This window comes from Peromyscus maniculatus, chromosome 23, assembly GCF_049852395.1.
Source record: "Peromyscus maniculatus bairdii isolate BWxNUB_F1_BW_parent chromosome 23, HU_Pman_BW_mat_3.1, whole genome shotgun sequence".
Classification (NCBI taxonomy): domain Eukaryota; kingdom Metazoa; phylum Chordata; class Mammalia; order Rodentia; family Cricetidae; genus Peromyscus; species Peromyscus maniculatus.
In genome coordinates this window covers 3,372,665-3,390,557 of record NC_134874.1, presented here as the reverse complement: position 1 = coordinate 3,390,557, position 17,893 = coordinate 3,372,665, and the positions used below count along the sequence as shown (strand labels likewise).

Genomic DNA, 17,893 nt, shown 5'->3' with positions numbered 1-17,893 from the left:
GACAGAGACAGAGAAAGAGAGAGCTCTGGCTTGCGGTGGAGTACACCACTTTTGCAGAAAACTTGAGTGCGGTTCCCAACACTCTTCCAGGAGCGGCAGCCTACCTCCTGCAACTCCAGTTCCCGGGGATCTGTCGCCCTCTCTGGCCTCTGCCGGCACCTGCACTTACATGAGCGTACACACATAATGAATAATAAATCTGTTTTGTTTTGTTTTTTAAGAGAAAGTAAAAAGCAAACGGGTAGATACGATTAATGAAATGAACAAGGCAGCCAACCAAGGAAGCCTCACTAGCAAGACCTCTCTGGTGGGGCCGTGCTCTGCCACCCCAGGACAGCCAGTAGGGCTCCATCCAGGTGGTGTGGCGCACAGTAGGTGGCCGGGGTGGAACCCGGGAACCCTGGCGCAATGCCGCGTCGATCCAGCAGGGGGCGCGCCTCGTACAGGCTCGCGGCTCCGGGGCACGGGAGGAGGGGGAGCCCTCGCTCCGCCCCTCGCTGCTCCGCGCAGGCGCCGCCGGGCGCGGTTGCCACGGCGACGGGGCGCTTCCCGCCCGAGCCCCGCCCCCAGTGGCGAGGCTGCGCGCGCCGCGGCAGGTGCGGGCCCGGCAGGTGCGGCGCGGCGGGGCCCTGCGGTAGGTGCGCGGAGGGCGCGGGGGCGCGCGGGCGGGGACGCGCAGGGGGGCACGCGGGCGGGGACGCGCGGGCAGGGGGCGCGCGCAGGGGGGCGCCCACTCCTGCCCGCGCGCGCGGGGCCGCGTGGAAAGTTGGCAAAGTTGGCGGAGGGCGAAGCCGGGGAGCGGGGAGGCGCCGCGTGCGGAGTCCCGCTGCGGACTTTTTTGGGGGTGGGGGTGGAGGGGGGGATCCCGTTGCATCTGCGGCCGGGGAATGACGGCGGCGGAGGACGCCTTAGAGCTGGCCCCGCTCTCTCCCCTCCCACCACCACCACGCGCGTCCGCGGCGCGCGCGTGGCGCGGCATCGCTCCGTCCCGGGGCACCGTGCAGGCCAGGGCTGCCCTTCCTCTCGGGCCGGGAAGCCGTGGCCTTTTGCTTTCGGAGGGAGGGACGCGCGGCGCCTGTTGCAGAGAGCTGTCCCCTGGAGGCCCTGGCGACTGGCGCTGGGCCTGAGCCCTGGGTCCCCGGGGTCGCGCCCTCCCGGGCTGGCGCGCGCACCGCCCCGGTCCGCGGTGACAAAGATGTGTGTAACTTGGACTTTTTTCCTTCCACGGAGGCGAGTCGCGGCTGCAGGCCGCGCGCGCAGAGAAGCGCTGGGGCTGGTTAATCAGTAACCGGGACTTCGGTGGAGGCTGCGGGCGGCCAACTTTCTCCCTGCTACTCCGCGGGGCGTGCGTGCGGCCAGGCTGGCCTCTACGGACACCCGTGTCTGGGTGGGTTCCGGGGAGTCCCTTTAAAGGGATCGAGGCTCCGCAGACACCCCGTTTGGGTGGGTCCCGGGGGCGGGGAGGAGTCCCTTTAAAGGTTTTAGGACTTAGCAGGAGTGCACTTAGGCCCCGAGAAGTGCTGAGCCTGGACGCACGCATGCATGTTCGGCTTGGCTCCCCGGTGTGTGTGTGTGTGTGTGTGTGTGTGTGTGTGTGTGTGTGTGTGTGTGTGTGTGTGTGTGTGTGTGTGTGTGTGTGTGTGTGTGTGTGTGTGTGTGTGTGTGTGTGTGTGTGTGTGTGTGTGGCCACCGGGGCCCATGGGAGTCCTAGGGAGTCAGTGTGCACCTGCCCAGAGCAGTTGGGAATCTGCCCCTCAGGGATGACTCTCTGGCCACAGTCAGCCTGCCCTGCGTCTTTGTGGATTTGTGATGTTGGGGGTGCAGCCCTCACCCCAGACTCTGAGCTAGACAACCCTCCCTCCCCGCAGGGACTCCTGGTGGCTTTTAGTACTTATGCTCACCTGAGCAGGGGTGTGTGTGAGGGGGTTGGGGGTTGCAGGGGCCAGTGGTCCATCCCTGGTCACGTGACCCCTCTCAGCATCGCCACGTTTTACCCACACACAGAAAGAGCTCCGGATGTTGCCTACGTCCGTTCATCGGAACTAATGGTCGTTCATTCACTGAACGAATGGTTCCAGACTCCGTGTCACAAGGACTGGGCTGGAAGTCTCATCCTGAAGGGGTGAATCCTTGGTCTGTCTGGGAAGACAGAGTTGGGGGATGGTGGAGGAGGGGCCAATGGCCTGGGGCAAGAGGGGGATCAGGGTCTGGGGCAGAGAAGGGTGCCAAGGAATCGAACTCAACTCCTGGGGCTTGGTGGCAAGTCCCTTTACCCACTGAGTCATCTCACGGCCTGTGGTGCTTTGAGCTGGCAGTGGTTCTTCATGTGTATAATGGTCCCTTCGCTCCTTCACGGGGGAGGGGGGGTGCGGGCGGGGGGGGGGGGGAGATAAGGCAGGGTGTGGGGAGTGTCAGGGATGGTTCTGATTGTGTGAGCTCAGGGTGTGAGCCTAGGAGGGTTGTCATGATAGCCTGTCATCACACACGTTCCAGGTGGATGGTGCCTTGCCGAACCTGGCTCATGTATGTATGTGCCTGTGCCTGTGCCTGTGCCTGCCGGAGGGTGTGTGTGTGTGTGTGTGTGTGTGTGTGTGTGTGTGAGATGTGGTCAAAGGTGACATTTGGGCTGAGCCTTGAAGGCTGAGTAGGAGGTAGGACAGAGGCAAGGGTGGGTGAGGCCTCACTCCTGGTCCTGCCCAGAGTGTAGGGCGTGTGGAATGAATAAAAGACCTTTAGACCCCAGCTCTGCATTGGAAGGCTTGGCACCAAGGGGGCCAGATCCCTGCCTGGAGGTGCACGCTCCTGCCCCGACCCACTTCAGATTGCGGGAGGGTGGATTCAGAGCCGCCAACTTCTCTCAGAACCTTGGATGGATGTTCGGAGACAGTGAGGTAAAATTGCCGAGAGGGACCAGAGGTCATCCAAGGGGGAGGGACTCTTGGGACATGGTGGGAGAGAGACCAGCCGGGCAACGTGGGAGGGACGAGAATATAGGAAGAGCCAGAGGTACCGGTGTATGTGAGGACCTGGGCTGAGTCCTTATGTTCTCTCTCCGTTCTTCATGACGGTCGGTCCCAGGCGGTGCTGGCCTTGGAGACCCCCCCAACCCCCCACCCACCCACAAGCAGTTAGTGAAATGGACGCTTTGACTGATGTACAGCTTGGGGTGGAGGCGCTGAGTTCTGAACGTAGAACTGGCTGCCCGACGCCACGCTCCTCCCAATTCCTGTGTCCCCGTGTGGCTAGGTGTGGCTGCCCACTGTCCACACCCTGGCTGCTGGCCTGGCTAAGGGGTCACACTGTTGGGGTGGAGGGCTGGACACACGGATCCTTTTTCTCCCACGAGACGAGTATTTCGCGGAGATTCTTGTGGGGAAGAGGGTCCCTGGGCTTGAGAACTCTGAGGTTGCCTGCCTGTCCCCAGGAATCCTCTAGTCAGCTGTGTGGGAGAAAGGTCACATGAGCCAAATCAGGAAGCAGTTACAGGGACTTGACTTTGGGGCCTGAGTTATCGTTGCTCTTCTTGGTATTTGCGCAGTTAGGCGGCCTTTGAAATGTTTACAGCCGGGTCTCCACTGGGAATAGAAACGTTGTCAGACTGTGGTCGTGGACTGTTTCCACCCGAGTCAACCACAGCGCATGTGCATCCGAGCTTAGGATGCCGCGTGCATTGTGAAAATCCTGCATCAGGTGAAAGTGAGTCGGCCTCAGATGCCCCGGGGGACGACGTTTCAGAGAGCCCTCGTGGTCCTCCCAAGGCTTTATGTACACACAGACTCTAATTCCTCCTTGGCCTCTGTCACACCTTGCTGGTCATGAAACCTGCTTTCACATCTGCTCTGGAGCCAGAGGAGGAGGAGGATTAAGTCATGGCTTTGCTGCTCTCTCTGCTGTGTGACCACAGTCGGGTGTCTTAACCTCTCTGAGCCCATTTCCTCCTTTATATGAGGCAAATGATGGGACTTACCTGTGAGGGCAGCTGTGGGGACTGGGAAGGGTTTGGCAGGTGTTTGTTGGTCCTAATTGATGGAGAAGGTGCTCGGTAAATAGCTGGGGGGGAAACTGATAAAAACCAGCAACAACATAAAAGAACCTCACCTAGAAATTAAAAACACATCTGGCGATTTCCCGATTGGGGACCTGTGCTCGGGAGTGTGTTGGTTACCAGCTCCTGCTGTTGGACGCAGGAAGTATGGGCCGAAGAGAGCTTGGAGTGGTGGCCCCGCCTGCCCAGGTCCCCTGGACACGCCTGTGGGAGCGAGTGGTCTGTGGTCACAGAGGGGGAGCTGGTGGCTTTGCCTGGTCAGTGGCCCCAGGCTCCACAGCCCACCATAGGGAGCCCAGAGCCTCTGCAGGTTGTGTGGGTTTGAGTCCAGCCTGCCAGAGGCTGTGTCTTGGAAGACATCTGCCTGTGAACACGCTAGTCTTTCTGGAAGTGTGTGGCTCCTGTATCGGTTCACTTTTCCTGCGATCGCGCTGCGTAACAAACGTCTTCCAAATCACAGTGGCTTTTAAACACAGGCCTGTTTTGCACTCGGGTCAGTGAGTGGCCTGGCTGATCTGTCTTCAGACAGACAGATCCCCCGGTTGACAGCAGTAGCCAGTGGGGTGTGTTCTTCCAGGGGTGGGGGTGGACGGCAGGTGTGCAGGAGGGAGGGACTGCAGGTGTGCAGGGGGGAGGGACTGCAGGTGTGCAGGGGGAGGGACTGCAGGTGTGCAATGGTGGACTGCAGGTGTGCAGGGGGAGGGACTGCAGGTGTGCAGGGGGGAGGGACTGCAGGTGTGCAGGGGAGGGACTGCAGGTGTGCAGGGGGTGGGACTGCAGGTGTGTAGGGGTGGACTGCAGGTGTGCAGGGGGGGACTGCAGGTGTGCAGGGCATGGACAGCAGATGTGCAGGGGAGGGACTGCAGGTGTGCAGGGGGAGGGACTGCAGGTGTGCAGGGGGTGGATAGCAGGTGTGCAGGGGGTGGACTGCAGGTGTGCAGGGGTGGACAGCAGGTGTGCAGGGGTGGACTGCAGGTGTGCAGAGGGGAGGGACTGCAGGTGTGCAGGGGTGAGGCAGCAGGTGTGCAGGGGGGAGGGCAGCAGGTGTGCAGGGGGTGGACTGCAGGTGTGCAGGGGTGGACAGCAGGTGTGCAGGGGTGGACTGCAGGTGTGCAGAGGGGAGGGACTGCAGGTGTGCAGGGGTGAGGCAGCAGGTGTGCAGGGGGGAGGGCAGCAGGTGTGCAGGGGGTGGACTGCAGGTGTGCAGGGGTGGACTGCAGGTGTGCAGGGGTGGACAGCAGGTGTGCAGGGGTGGACTGCAGGTGTGCAGGGGTGGACTGCAGGTGTGCAGGGGTGGACTGCAGGTGTGCAGGGGGAGGGACTGCAGGTGTGCAGGGGGAGGGACTGCAGGTGTGCAGGGCCTCAGGCGGGAACCTCAGGAGGAGGTGAGATGGCCTTACCTCTGTCCTTGTTCCGTAAGTCACCACAAGTCACAGGAACCCCCCCTCCGAGTCAGTGGGGCCGTTGTGCTCCCTGGAGGAGGCTGAGCAGGTCTTAGCTGACAGACAGCAGTACATCCCGCTGCGGTCACGCTTCTGAGGGCGGCAGGGGGCCTTCCTGGAGCAGAGGCGCTGCAGAGAGGGTAGAAATCAGCCCATGATCTGTGTGGGACCAGTGGACTCAGAACAGGGATGTGGGGAAGGCAGGACCCGAATTATGGACCAGAAACAGCCTCAGTTTCCTTGTCTGGAAAGCGGGACTGTGGCTCTCTGGCTGTGGCTGTGCTGCTGTGAGCTGGTGGCCCCAGTTATGGCCCGTTTGGTTATTTACCTTCTGAGATGGTTTCTCTAAGTAGTCAAGGCTGGTCCTGAACCCCTAACCCTCTTGCCTCAGCCTCCCAAATGCTGGGGTCACAATCGTTGAGTAGCCTGCCTGTCTCGCCTCAGTTTGCTGAGGGACGCGGGGACCTGTGGTTCGTTACAGTAAAGACCCGTGGTGTGCTTGGCAGGAAGCAGGTGGCCGTGAGCGTCTCCGGGGTTAGCACAGGATGAGAGTACAGGAGGGGTTCTGGAGAGACTGCCCAGGTTCAAATCCCAGCTCCGCCACTCGATGTCTGTGTGGCTCTGGGCTGGCCACTGAACCTCTCTGGACGTCTGTTTCCCCACCTGTGGAACGGTAGTCACGGCAGAGCCTGGCTCAGGAGGTCTGTGAGCATCGTTGTGTTGACGGAGAGCATCTTCAAGGACTCTGCCTGACCGCTGACTTGGAGTAGTTTTGTGACGCTGCATCTCCAGTCTTTTACTTAAAAAGTTATTTTGAGACAGGGTCTCCCTAAATGACTCCCAGGCTGCCCTTGAACTCATCCTTCTGGTGTCTCCGCCCCCCACCCCACCCCAGGTATCTGGAATTACAGGCTGTGACAGCCGGCCAAGCAGGGTGGTTATTGTTGGCTGTGGTACTCTTAGTCTGGGGAGGCCCAGAGAGGTTGCTTGCCTTCCAGGAAGCCACCAGCACCTTGAGGACAGAAGTGAAGTGAGAGATGTGCTCCGGGCTCCTGGCCCTGCTGCGGCTGGCCGCCTGCCTGTTTGTGGGTGGCGAGATTTTTCTGTAGCCAATGTCGGACATCTTTGGAGGGACAAAGCCTCATCACCGACCACTCAGCCTCCTGGGGCAACAGTCCTGATCCGTCAGGGAATTGCAATGAGAAGTCGCCATGTTGTCCCATCCAGGGAGCAGGCAGGTTTCTGGGGACCCCATTGGGGGCTGTGCTGAGAGTCTGGGTGAGCTGGGAGGATGCTTCTATCTATCATGGGCTCGCTGTGTGACCCGAGGCAGCTGGCTTCGCTCTCTGTGGGTCCTTGCAGCCTGCCTCCGGCTCCTGCCTCCACCTCTGGTCTCCTCTGCTGCCTCCTGGCAGCCAGGCAGGCTGGGCTGAACTGGATGCCTGGCTCCGCACAGTGCTGTGTGACTTCAGACAAGTGCATCAGCCTCCCTGAGCCTCAGCTCATTTGCAGAAGGACAAAACACCACAGCGGTGGAGAACAGGATCTGGAGGTGGCCCAGAGGGTAAGGGCTCTTGCTGCCAGGCCCCCGAGTTTAGTCCCTGTAGCCCACACAGTGGAAGGAGACAACTGACTCCTACAAGTTGTCCTCTGACCTCCACCTGTGTGCTGTGGCCCCATCAATCAATCAATCCATCAATCAATCTAATAAAAAAAAAATGTTTAAAGACAAATAACCAAAGATTTCCCTCGTGATGGTCTTGTAGGACCGTGTGACTTACGTAATAATTACATAAGGCCTTTGTGTGTGTGTGTGTGTGTGTGTGTGTGTGTGTGTGTGTGTGTGTGTGTGTGCAGTGAGCACTAAGGTCGGCCTGGAGTTTATTCCTTTAATGTGTGTAACTGATAGCGAGCTATAACTTTAAATCTCCCTTGTCTGCGCGAGCAGCAGAAACAGGGACATCAGCAGCAATAAAATAATTAATAATTAACACAGATTGAGGAGCGGTGGCCCTATGCCCGTAATCCCAGCACACAAGGGCTGTCCATGAACCTGAGGCCAGCCTGGGATACACTGTGGTTGCTGCCGCCTCTGTGCCCTGTCTCGGGTGCGGTATTTGATGCGGTGCCCACGGAGTCTGTGTCGCTTTTGTTACAAAGGTGAGGGTGGCCAGACTCCCAGGGGCACCAGAGGCCCTGCCCAGAGCCTCCGGCCAGGGGTGGCAGGCCGGGAGACAGGCTCCTGTTGCCTGGCCCTGCCCACTGGAGAAGCCGAAATACTTGTAGAGGTCCCAAGTCAGGGCTACAGCCTCACCCTGCCCGGTCTGTTGGCTTTTGTTTGTTTACTTGGTTGTTTATTTTGTCCCTCCTGTGGCTAAAGGCCTTCCTGAGGACTGATCTGTCTGTCCCAAGAGTGGGTGTGAAGGACATCCCAGCAAGAGAGGCCAGTGGCGCTGGGTACCCCAGGGTCACCCTGTGAACTGCACAGCCTGGCTTGTTGGGACATGAAGCCCAGGCCTTGGCAGGCCCTGCCCGCTGAGACCGTTCAGGACATTGGGCGGGCTGGAAAGGGACCGGGGAGGGAACTCCCAGGGACCTTTGGCTTGGGACGACGCCCAGGCTGTTCATCTCCTTTCGCTTCAGGCCGGCGAGCACAGCTGATGGTTAGTGTGTCAGGGACCATGCGTGGCACCCCAGCTCGGGCTTCCCCGCACTTGCCTCGGCCAGCTCTTCCCCTGCCTGCCGGGTGCAAGCAGAAGTAGATTCAAGTGAAGCATCTAAGCCAGCCCTTTAAAAGGCCGGGCCTGGAGGAGCCACACCGTGCCCAGGATGTGCCAAGTCCCTTGCCTGGGAGGTGTTGTGTTCCGCATCTTCTTGTCATCCTCAGAGTGACTCAGGCAGTTGGCATTGTTAACCTCAGCTACGGGAGAGATGTCTGCTCACTGCAGCGTAGGCAGGCAGGCAGGCATCCGAACTCATCTCTCCAGGGAGGTCCCTCGTCCCCGCCCAGGGCTCTGCCTTCTCCAGGGAGAGTGGTTCCTTTTCATATTTGTCATTTATTGAGCACCTGCTGTGTACTCAGGCCCCGGACTAGGCCTCTGCCACCACCATGAAGGAGAGAGACATGGAGGCGGAGAGCTGCTTCTCAGGGCTGTGATGAGGCATCCAGAGGCCAGCCTGGGTCCTGTCTCCCAGTGAGCCTGGAGCCCAGACTGTGTACCATTAGGACTCGGACTGTGCGGGCAACGGGGACCCCTTCCCTCCTGGAGGGGTGAGACAGACGGCCTGGATATTCTCAGATTAAACCTCAGAGTGAGTGACGGTGCCTTGTGAGTCCCGCTCTCCTCCACGGCCCATCTGTCTTGCCTTCCCTTAGTTCACTCAGAAGTGGGTGGGTGAGTGGATGGGAGGGAGGCGGCCAAAAGCCGGAAGAATTTTCGGAATGCCCAGAATGCTGGCTGACCCAGCCGGCAGGTGTGAGCCATCTTCCCCCAGCTTGGGTGGGGGGTCAGCCGGGCCTCGGCAAGGCTTGCCGAGTGTGCTGCCCAGTTCCCAGCCCGAGGCCTGAGTCACCCCTGGGAGGTGGCTCTTCCGGGGATGACCCCACCCGATTTGGAGCCACACAGCCTGGGGTCATGAGTGTGCACGTTAGTTAGGGTTTGTGGAGAATGGATACCTGCTGTGGTTGTTACCCTGGGTGGTGATGGGTAAAGCTCCTACTGTATGCACGGGAGGCCTCCTTCATTGTATGGCTATGTGACCCCCGAGGGCCTTTCCACCTTGCTTTCTTACCGCCTCTCTCCCTCCATCTGAGGGTGCCACGAGGGTGCCTTCCAGTGCACCGATGTGCGATTGGTCGTCTCTAGGCTCTTCTGTTCTGAAGTGCAGCCAGCCATCCCTTACCTGGGTGAGCAGCGTCCAGAAACAGGTTGAGAGAGAGGAGCGAAGCCCCGTAACCACATGTTCCAAAGACGCTGTGCGATAGCATGCATATTCACTGAGAGGTGTCTGTACCACAGAACGTGGACATTCTCTGGAACCTCCTAGCTGTGTGACTTTGGGCAAGTCACGCCAGAGCCTCAGCCTCTCTTCTGCGAGATAAGGTCCCGAGAATCCAGTGTGTTAATGCCCTCTGTTCTTTTATTTATTTATTTTTTTAACGAGTTACTATTTTTATTTTCTGTGCTTTGCTTGCATGTATGTCTGTGTGAGGATGTCGGATCCCCTGGAACTGGAGTCACAGAAGTTGTGAGCTGCCATGTGGGTGTTAGGAGTCGAACCTGGGTCCTCTGGAAGAGCAGTCTGTGTATGCCCTTAACCGCTGAGCCATCTCTCCAGCATCCGGCACCCCCCATCCTTACGGGTTGTCATTTTGTATGGCTGCATACTTTCCCTTATTTTGAGCGGACCGGCTCCTTCTAGAATTCTGCAAACTATAGCTAGTAGATGGAGTGAGGGTAGGATGGGGACCACAGCACCTCTCCCGGGCACAGCTCCCTTGGTGCTGTTTGAGCTCACGGCGTGGGGGCTGTGTTGACTGGGACTGGTCCAAGTGTCTTCATCCCATCCTGGCCGGCACACTAGGCTCCTTCATAAGCCCGTCCTGATCTCCGTCGCTGGGGATGCTTCCTGTCCCTGCTGAGGCCTGGCCAGCATCCAAGTCCTAGCCGCTGGCCCGTTGGGAGGTGGCCGGTGTAAGACGAACCCTCTATCTCCTCCCCTGGCTGCAGAGTAGCTTCCGGAAGACCGGCTCGGCTGTTGGGAAGAGGGCCGCACATGCCATGGAGACCTGGCATGAGGGCAGAGAGAGGAGAGGGTGTGGGGAGCCACAGGGCAGGGCGGGTGATGGAGCCAGGTTCCCAGAGGTGAGTTGGGGGCCGGGGTATCTGCAGGGGAGTGATGCTGCTCTTTCGTGACCTTGGATGGGGGGGACATTGCATAGCCCGGTCCATCCATCGTTCCCTGTGAGGCATGGGGCCGAGGTAGGGTCTCAGCCTGGTTGGGTCACATAGTATGCAGATTCCTGCCCTGCCAGGCACGTTGGGCCCTGCCCCTTCCCTCCCTTCCCCTCCCCCAGCCTGCCCATCTGTACCAGCTCTGGTGCTGACTCAGCCGGCTCTGCCCGGCGCTTGCTCCTCTCACCGACTCCCTCCAATAAATCTGGGTCACCATCGTCAGTACCGGTGGCCAGCTCTGACTGCAAGTGGCTTAGCCTTATTTATTAGTTCATTCGTTTACTTATATATATTTGGTGTGTGTGTGTGTGTGTGTGTGTGTGTGTTGGGGTGGTGTGTGTGTACGTGTGCACATGACTGTGCTGGCCCGAGAGTGAGCATGTGGAGGCCAGAGGTCGACACTGAGTGTCCTCCTCTATCTCGGTCTCTCGCTGAACCTTGGGCTCACCATTTTTGACGAGGCCAGCCGGCCACTGAGCCATCCGACCTCCCGGCGCTGCCGTAGTAAAGGCCACACACTGCCGTGGTGGCTTTTATGTGGGCGCTGGGATCCCAACTCAGGGTCTCATGGCTGTGCAGCAACGTTTCTCCTCAAGCGTCTCCCCAGCCCTGCCGGTGGGTCTTGGTATGCTCAGCACATGGACGATGTCCGCTGGTAGCCACTGTGGTCGCCGCTGCCTTTGCTGGTGAGGTCTGGGGTTCATGCTGCGGACCCCTGCACCTCATCTGCCTCTCGGGGGCCTGTTGCCCGGCTGGCCCTCAACAAGGCCCTGGCTGGTCTCTAGGGACTCAAAGCTGGTTTGGGGGCCTCTCTGCAAGGAAGCAGGATTTCTGTGCCCTTGAGAGCTGAAGTTCAGACTCCAGCCTGTGACCTGTGGTAGCGTAAGGGGCCCCCCAAAGCGAAGCAGAGACCTGCTAGGCAGCAGAACATTGGTATGGCTCCGTGGATGCTCCAGGCCCGAAGCCACTGTCTTATGATCTCCTGTTTTTTGAACATCAAACACCCCGATTAACACAACTTGAGGGAGAAAGGCCGTAGTCAAAGGTGGTCGGTCCATCGAGGTCGGGACACTGAGGCATCAGGCGCTCAGACAGCCAGGCACATCGCATCTGCAGTCAGAAACCCGAGAGATGGGTGTAGAATGCTCAGGCTCAGCTCCCCATCTCCAGTGTATGCAGCCCGGGATTCCTGCCCAGGGACTGCTCACAGTTAAGATGGGTCTTCATCAGTTCCCATAGTCAAGGGAATCCCTTCCAGCATAGAAGACCATCTCCCAGGTAACAGTAAACACTGCCTCTCACATCTGAGATCTCACGGGGACACCCAAGTTGAGACCTGTTCTTGTTCCCATTTTTCAGATGAAGGGACTGAGCTCATTGTTAAGTTCATGTAGCCCAGGCTGGCTTTGAACTTGTGTAGCTGAGGATAACCTTGAACTCCCAAGTGCCAGCAGGAGAGGCCTGGGCTACCATGCTGGATATTGAACTCAGAGTTTCTCACATCTGAGTCCCGTCTCCAGCTCTTTTCAGGGCAGGGTCTCACAGTGTAAACCAGGCTGGCCTTGAACTTGACATCCTCCTGCTCCAGCGCTGAACCCATGCAAAGATAAAGCTCGAATTTAGTGTCTCCCAGACTCATCGGTCTGTCCCACTGGTTCAGGTTCATCTTGGACCGTGGTTTCTGAAGCTTGTGTCTTATGTGGCCGTGGCTCCTGTTATCTTCGTGGATCAACTTTAGGGCAGTTTGGTCATCCCAGAATAAAGGCCCACCCCTGTAGCAGTACCCTCCCCCCATACACACACACACACACACACACACACACACACACACTCACACACTTCCCCACCTCTGGCCTACTTTTGTCTGCATGGACTTGTCTGTTTTGGGGCATGTTCTCTAAGTCTGGTCATATACTGCGTGGTCTTTTGTGAACTTCCTCTAGTATCATGTTTTCAAGGTTCATCCACTTTGTGATATTTTTCGGTGTTTCATGCCTTTTTGATGCCTTAGTACTGTTCCTTTGGTAGATAGACCATTTTGTTGTAGTTCTTTGAGGCAGGGTCACATAGACTGAGCTGGCCTTGAACTTGCTAAGTCCCCGAGGATGACCTTGAACTGCTGATCTTCTTACCCGACTTCCCATGAGCAGGGATCACGGGTGGTGCTCCACACACACACCCGATTCTCGGCAAGCGCTGTGCCCTTGAACTATGGCCACAGCTCCACGATCTATTTTTCAAAATTTAAATAAAAACATTTTCACCGGCTGGTGGTGGCAGTGCACACTTTTAATCCCAGCACTCAGGAGGCAGAGGCAGGCGGATCTCTGTGAGTTCGAGGCCAGCCTGGGCTACAGAGTGAGTTCCAGGACAGTCAAGGCTACATAGAGAAACCCTGTCTCGAAAAAACAAAAACAAAACAAAACAAAACAAAACAAAACAAAAAAATTTTTCAAAAGATGTTCAGGGCTGGGAGACGGCTCAGTGGGAAAGAGCAGCTGCTATTGTCACTGTGGAGGTCTGAGTTCAAATCTCCACATAAGAAGCTGGGCACGGCTGTGTGCACACCTGTAATCTCAGTGCTGTGGGTGGGTGGAGGCAGGAGGATTGGTGGAGTTTGCAGGCCACCAGCCTAGCTCCAGGCTCAGTAGGAGACCCCGTCTTGAGGGACTAGGCAGAAAGCGGGGTTCCTGATGTCCGCCTCTGACTTTCAAGTGCATGTGTATGCACACACAGTCACACGTGTTCAGTGAGCTAGTTCAGTTTTATCTGGCACACTTGGAAATCTGTCACCTAACACACATTGCCATGACACTTCTCCCTACCCCCCCCCCCCGCCCCCGTGCCCTGCCACTTAGTCCCCATCTTGCAAGCTATAATGGGCTGCCCATAAGTGAGCTATTTTGTCATAGAGCTGAGCAGTTGTTAGACTTGGGGGTGTGCAAGCAGGGTATTCACGTCTTTTTCTCATGAATGAAAGAGGCACGTTGGGGAACAGAGTAGGCATCTAGATCCTCCCTGGTGTCTTTGCAGCTTCTGTGAAGCAATGAATTTGCCACTGTGTGCAGCTTTGGCTGCACTCGTGGCTCCCGGAGTGTGGGGATCCCGCCACAGTTGAGATGGAAGCTTGTGAAATTGCTGTTTACTGAGTCAATAACGGGAACAATGTGAACTTCCGCGTGACCTAACCAGCTGCGGCATCATTGGCCCCTTTTTCCAGACAAGCAACCTGGGAAATATCTATAGTGCTTTCTCCAATAGCTGTACCATACCCTGCCCATAGTACAGGGGATGGAATGCGTGTTTTCTGCCCTTGCCAGCCCTGGTATTTTGGGGGCCTTGATCGGAGCTAGATGTAAGGATGTGGCAGGCACCGATTTTTGAGGGAATGTTTTGGAATTACGTTGCCAGCTGCTGTATCTCTTTGATGGGAGTTGCTGGCTGTGGCTTCTTCACAGTGTGGTGTGTTTTCTGGAAGTATTTTGTCTTCCCCACTCTGGGCTGTGAACCATTTGAGGATCTTCCATGATGCAGGAAAGTACCCCAGTGGCTGGGTGTGCTGGTTCAAGGCCCATCATCTCAGCTACCCAGAAGGCTGAGGCAGGAAGATCCCAAGTCCTAGGCTGCCTGTGCCACAGAGCCAACTCAAGCCAGTTCAGCCGGGGCAACTTAGTGAGACTTTGGCCCAAAATGAAAAGGGCAAAGGGCTTGGTGTCATAGCTCAGGGTTGGGCACTTGTCTAGCACATGCAGGGTTTGGGGAGAAGCCACAGCATCCGCTTCTCACTGGCCCAGGGCTCCCATGGCTGTGCCCCATCTGCTTCTCACTGGCCCAGGGCACCCATGGCTGTGCCCCATCCGCTTCTCACTGGCCCGGGGCACCCATGGCTGTGCCCCATCCGCTTCTCACTGACCTAGGCCACCCATGGCTGTGCTCCATCCGCTTCTCACTGACCTAGGCCACCCATGGCTATGCCCCATTAGGGAAGAGCCCTATGATAGTTCTCTTCCGGGGCCTTCTGGAAGTGTGAAGACTCTCCCCAGTCACTTGGGAAGAGCTTCCTGAGAGTTGAGGGTGTGGTCCTTCACACTGTGAGCTCAGAAGACACCCTCCCCCTCCCACACACCACACACACACACACACACACACACACACACACACACACACACACACGTCCTGGGGAGAGCTTTGCACAAATAAGAGGACTCCAAGCCAGGCTTGGTGGCCGACTCCTATAATCCCAGCATTGGGAGCACTGAGGCTCCAGCATGTGTTTGAGGTCCGCCTGGACTACAGAGCGTTTGCATGCAGCACTGTTGGTCTCGGAACAAACCACGAGAGGTGCTGAGATGAGCGCCTGGGTCCGAATGTCCGTATGAAGGAAGGAAATTCCTCAAGTTCCTGTAGCACCAAGATCTGAGTGAGCCGAGGAGGTTCGTGAGTAGGTGTCTGTCCGAGCTGGGGCAAGTGAGTGGATGCATTCGTGCCGAGGCCCCTGGCTCTGCCACTCACCCAACCTTTGATTTACCTAAGACTCGGTCGCTCCATCGGGTTGTATCTGAACTCGTCCTTGTGATACGCGTGACCCGCAGTGAAAACAGCCAGCCGTGGCTTCCGAGCAGAAGGTGACTTTGAAAACACAAACACAGGAAAGCAAACAGCACCTGCCAGTCCCCGAGTGCTGCTGTCACCGTGAGCTCTATGCCCGAGGAGGCCTGGCACTCTCTGTTCTGATGGCCAGCTGGGGCGGGGTGCCTTCCGCCAACGTAGACATGGGGTTCTGAAGGCATGGGGTGAGAGAGAGGAGGCCCCGGCAGGGAGAGGGTTCAGAGTGGCCGTGCTGGTGGCTGGCACGTGTCCTGTGGGTGTTGGGGTGACCCACCTCCAGGGCATCCCCTGCCCTAAGAGCAGAACCTTAGAAGGGAGGAAGGAACTTTTATCTGTAGGATCCCTGAGCTGGGACATGCCCCTGCCAAGCTTGGGCACTGAGCCTCGGGACATAGGTCAGGCAGCTGGAAGAGAGATCACAGAAAAGGCTTCTGTGTCCTCACTGTGGGTCACTGGTCTAATTACTGATTCCGCTCACCGCTTCTTCCTGCTGCGTGACCTTGTGTGAGCTGCTTGACCTCTCTGAGCGTCTATCAAGTACTCACTGGGCACCTATGTGGCTGGCTGCTGCAGGGAGCTCACAACGGAGCTGCTGTTTAGGGGCGGGAGGGAGAGGGCAGGACTTGGAGGAGAAAGTGCGCCCTGCCGGAGGGCTGCTGGGCTGCTGGCTGGCTTTCTTGGTTCCTAGCTGTGTGTACAGCTTCTTTGCTGGTAAGGACCGCAGTCATGGGCAGTGGTCACCTGACCTCATTAAGAACAGTTCAGAAAGTGCTTACCAGGCAAGAAGGAGGAGACGACTGCAGGACACAGTGGTGTGTTCTTGTAATCCCAGCGATGGGGATGTGGAAAGTGGATCCCTGGAGCTTGCTGCCTGGCCAGCCTCACCTAATTGGTGAGTCCCAGGCCCCAAGGAGAGACCCTGCCTCGAAAATCAAAGTGAGAAATTGATGAGCCAACCCAGCAGGCAATATGGAGGTTGCCCTTTGCCCTCCACATACATAGACCCCCCACACCCTCACTCTCACCCCAATACACATGCTCACTGGCTTCATTGGGTGTTTGTTACTTAGGAGACAGGGCCTCATGTAGCCCAGGCTAGGCCTTCAACTTGTTTATAGCTGAGGATGCCCCTGACCTGATCCTCTTGCCCCACCTCCTGAGCGCTGAGACTGCAGCCCTAAGCCACTGTTCCCCGTTTACTCATGGCTGGGGTTGGAACTCGGGGCGTCATGTAGACGAGGCTAGCTCTCTACCCTGAGCTGCACCCCGGCCCTGTACTCATGGCTGGGGTTGGAATTCGGGGTGTCATGCAGGCCAGGCTAGCTCTCTACCCTGAGCTGCACCCCGGCCCTGTACTCATGGCTGGGGTTGGAACTCGGGGCGTCATGCAGGCCAGGCTAGCTCTCTACCCTGAGCTGCACCCCAGCCCTGTACTCATGGCTGGGGTTGGAACTCGGGGCGTCATGCAGGCCAGGCCAGCTCTCTACCCTGAGCTGCCCTCCGGCCCTGTACTCATGGCTGGGGTTGGAACTCGGGGCGTCATGCAGGCCAGGCTAGCTCTCTACTCTGAGCTGCACCCCGGCCCTGTACTCATGGCTGGGGTTGGAACTCGGGGCGTCATGCAGGCCAGGCTAGCTCTCTACCCTGAGCTGCACTCAGGCCCTGCCCCAGTGTTTTCATTCTCAACCAACCCCGTGGTGGGAGGCCCAGCATCCCCGCTATCACGGGAAGAGATGGCCGCCCAGAGAGAGTGAGAGTTTTCCCAGGCTCACACAGCAGGGAGCTGAAGGCTGTGGCCAGTCTGTCTGTCCTGTCCACAGGCCTGAAGGTGAAGGTCACCTCAGACACAGCTGGATTCTGGCGAAGGCCCCGGACCTTGAGTCCTGGTTTACACAGCCTTTCCTGCTGGGAGGCCAGGGATGCAGTTCTCACCATCAGTGTGGTTTGCGCCCTGGCGTGGAGCTGCTGCTGCTGCTGCTGCTGCTGCTGCTGCTGCTGCTGTTGTTTACCCCGGACTCAGAATGCATTTGCAGAGCAGCAGGGGGCCCAGCCACGTGTCACCTACCCTTGAGTGTCTGGAAGGACTGAGTAAAGTCTTGAGACTTACAGAACTAAAGACCAGGCCCGGAGGATCTGACTTCCTGGGACGTGGGAACTGCTTCCCGGACACTGAGTGTGTGCGTGCCCACCGCCGTTTGCACACCAGGGCCTAACTAACACAGCCCAGGCACTTCTCCCAGGTGCCTGTTTCTTCCTGACCCAAACCTGTTCACAGGGTCAGAAATTCCCAGGGTAGCAAGAGGCCCTGGCTTCCTGCACCGTCCGGTCTCTCAACTCCTTTGTTTCTGTCTAGTGAGGAGGGACAGAGGGACGGGGATTGGGACAGACAAACTGCCCCTGTGCCAGCTGCCTGTCCCACAGGAGTGCCCCTCCCCCTTTCCCTCAGGTTTCCTCTCTGCTTGCTGAGGGGAGAAAGCTGAGCCCTGAGCCGCGGCTTCCGGGAGGTGGGGGCTCCCTGCGCGCATGCCCTGCCCTCCTGTGTTCCTGGCTACAGAAATGCGCGGAGAAAAGTTAAATTTGGTTGCCCAATCTGATCTCAGTTTCCTTCCTCCTTGAGGAAGGCCTGTGTAGATGGATGAATCACGTCCTGCCTTTAATTCTTAGCCTACAAATGTCACGGCCTCGCTGGCACTTTCGGACGGAGGCCTGCTCGGCGGATGTCACACAGGAAAGGACTCTGGCTGCCCTGAGGGGTGGCACCTTATTCTGTGTATTCCTAGCATTCGCCCGCCGCCCACCGGCATGGCCATTGCGGACCTCGGGACTCACAGTCGGTCCTGGGG

General features: G+C 58.0%; 1 protein-coding gene across 5 annotated transcripts in view; it reads left to right on the top strand.

Annotated features, from left to right (window-relative positions):
• The first annotated feature begins 543 nt into the window (after window positions 1-543).
• The window catches only part of Kiaa1671 (KIAA1671 ortholog), a 148,932-nt gene continuing 131,582 nt past the window's right edge, over window positions 544-17,893 (top strand). For 3 of the 5 annotated variants that reach the window (XM_076560282.1, XM_076560285.1, XM_076560286.1), the window contains exon 1: window positions 544-634. The gene's annotated coding sequence lies outside the window, so the exon portion shown is untranslated. Of the gene's footprint in view, window positions 639-2,585; window positions 2,892-17,893 lie in introns of those variants that run through there. The other 2 variants (XM_076560283.1, XM_076560284.1) reach the window with 2 other exon arrangements.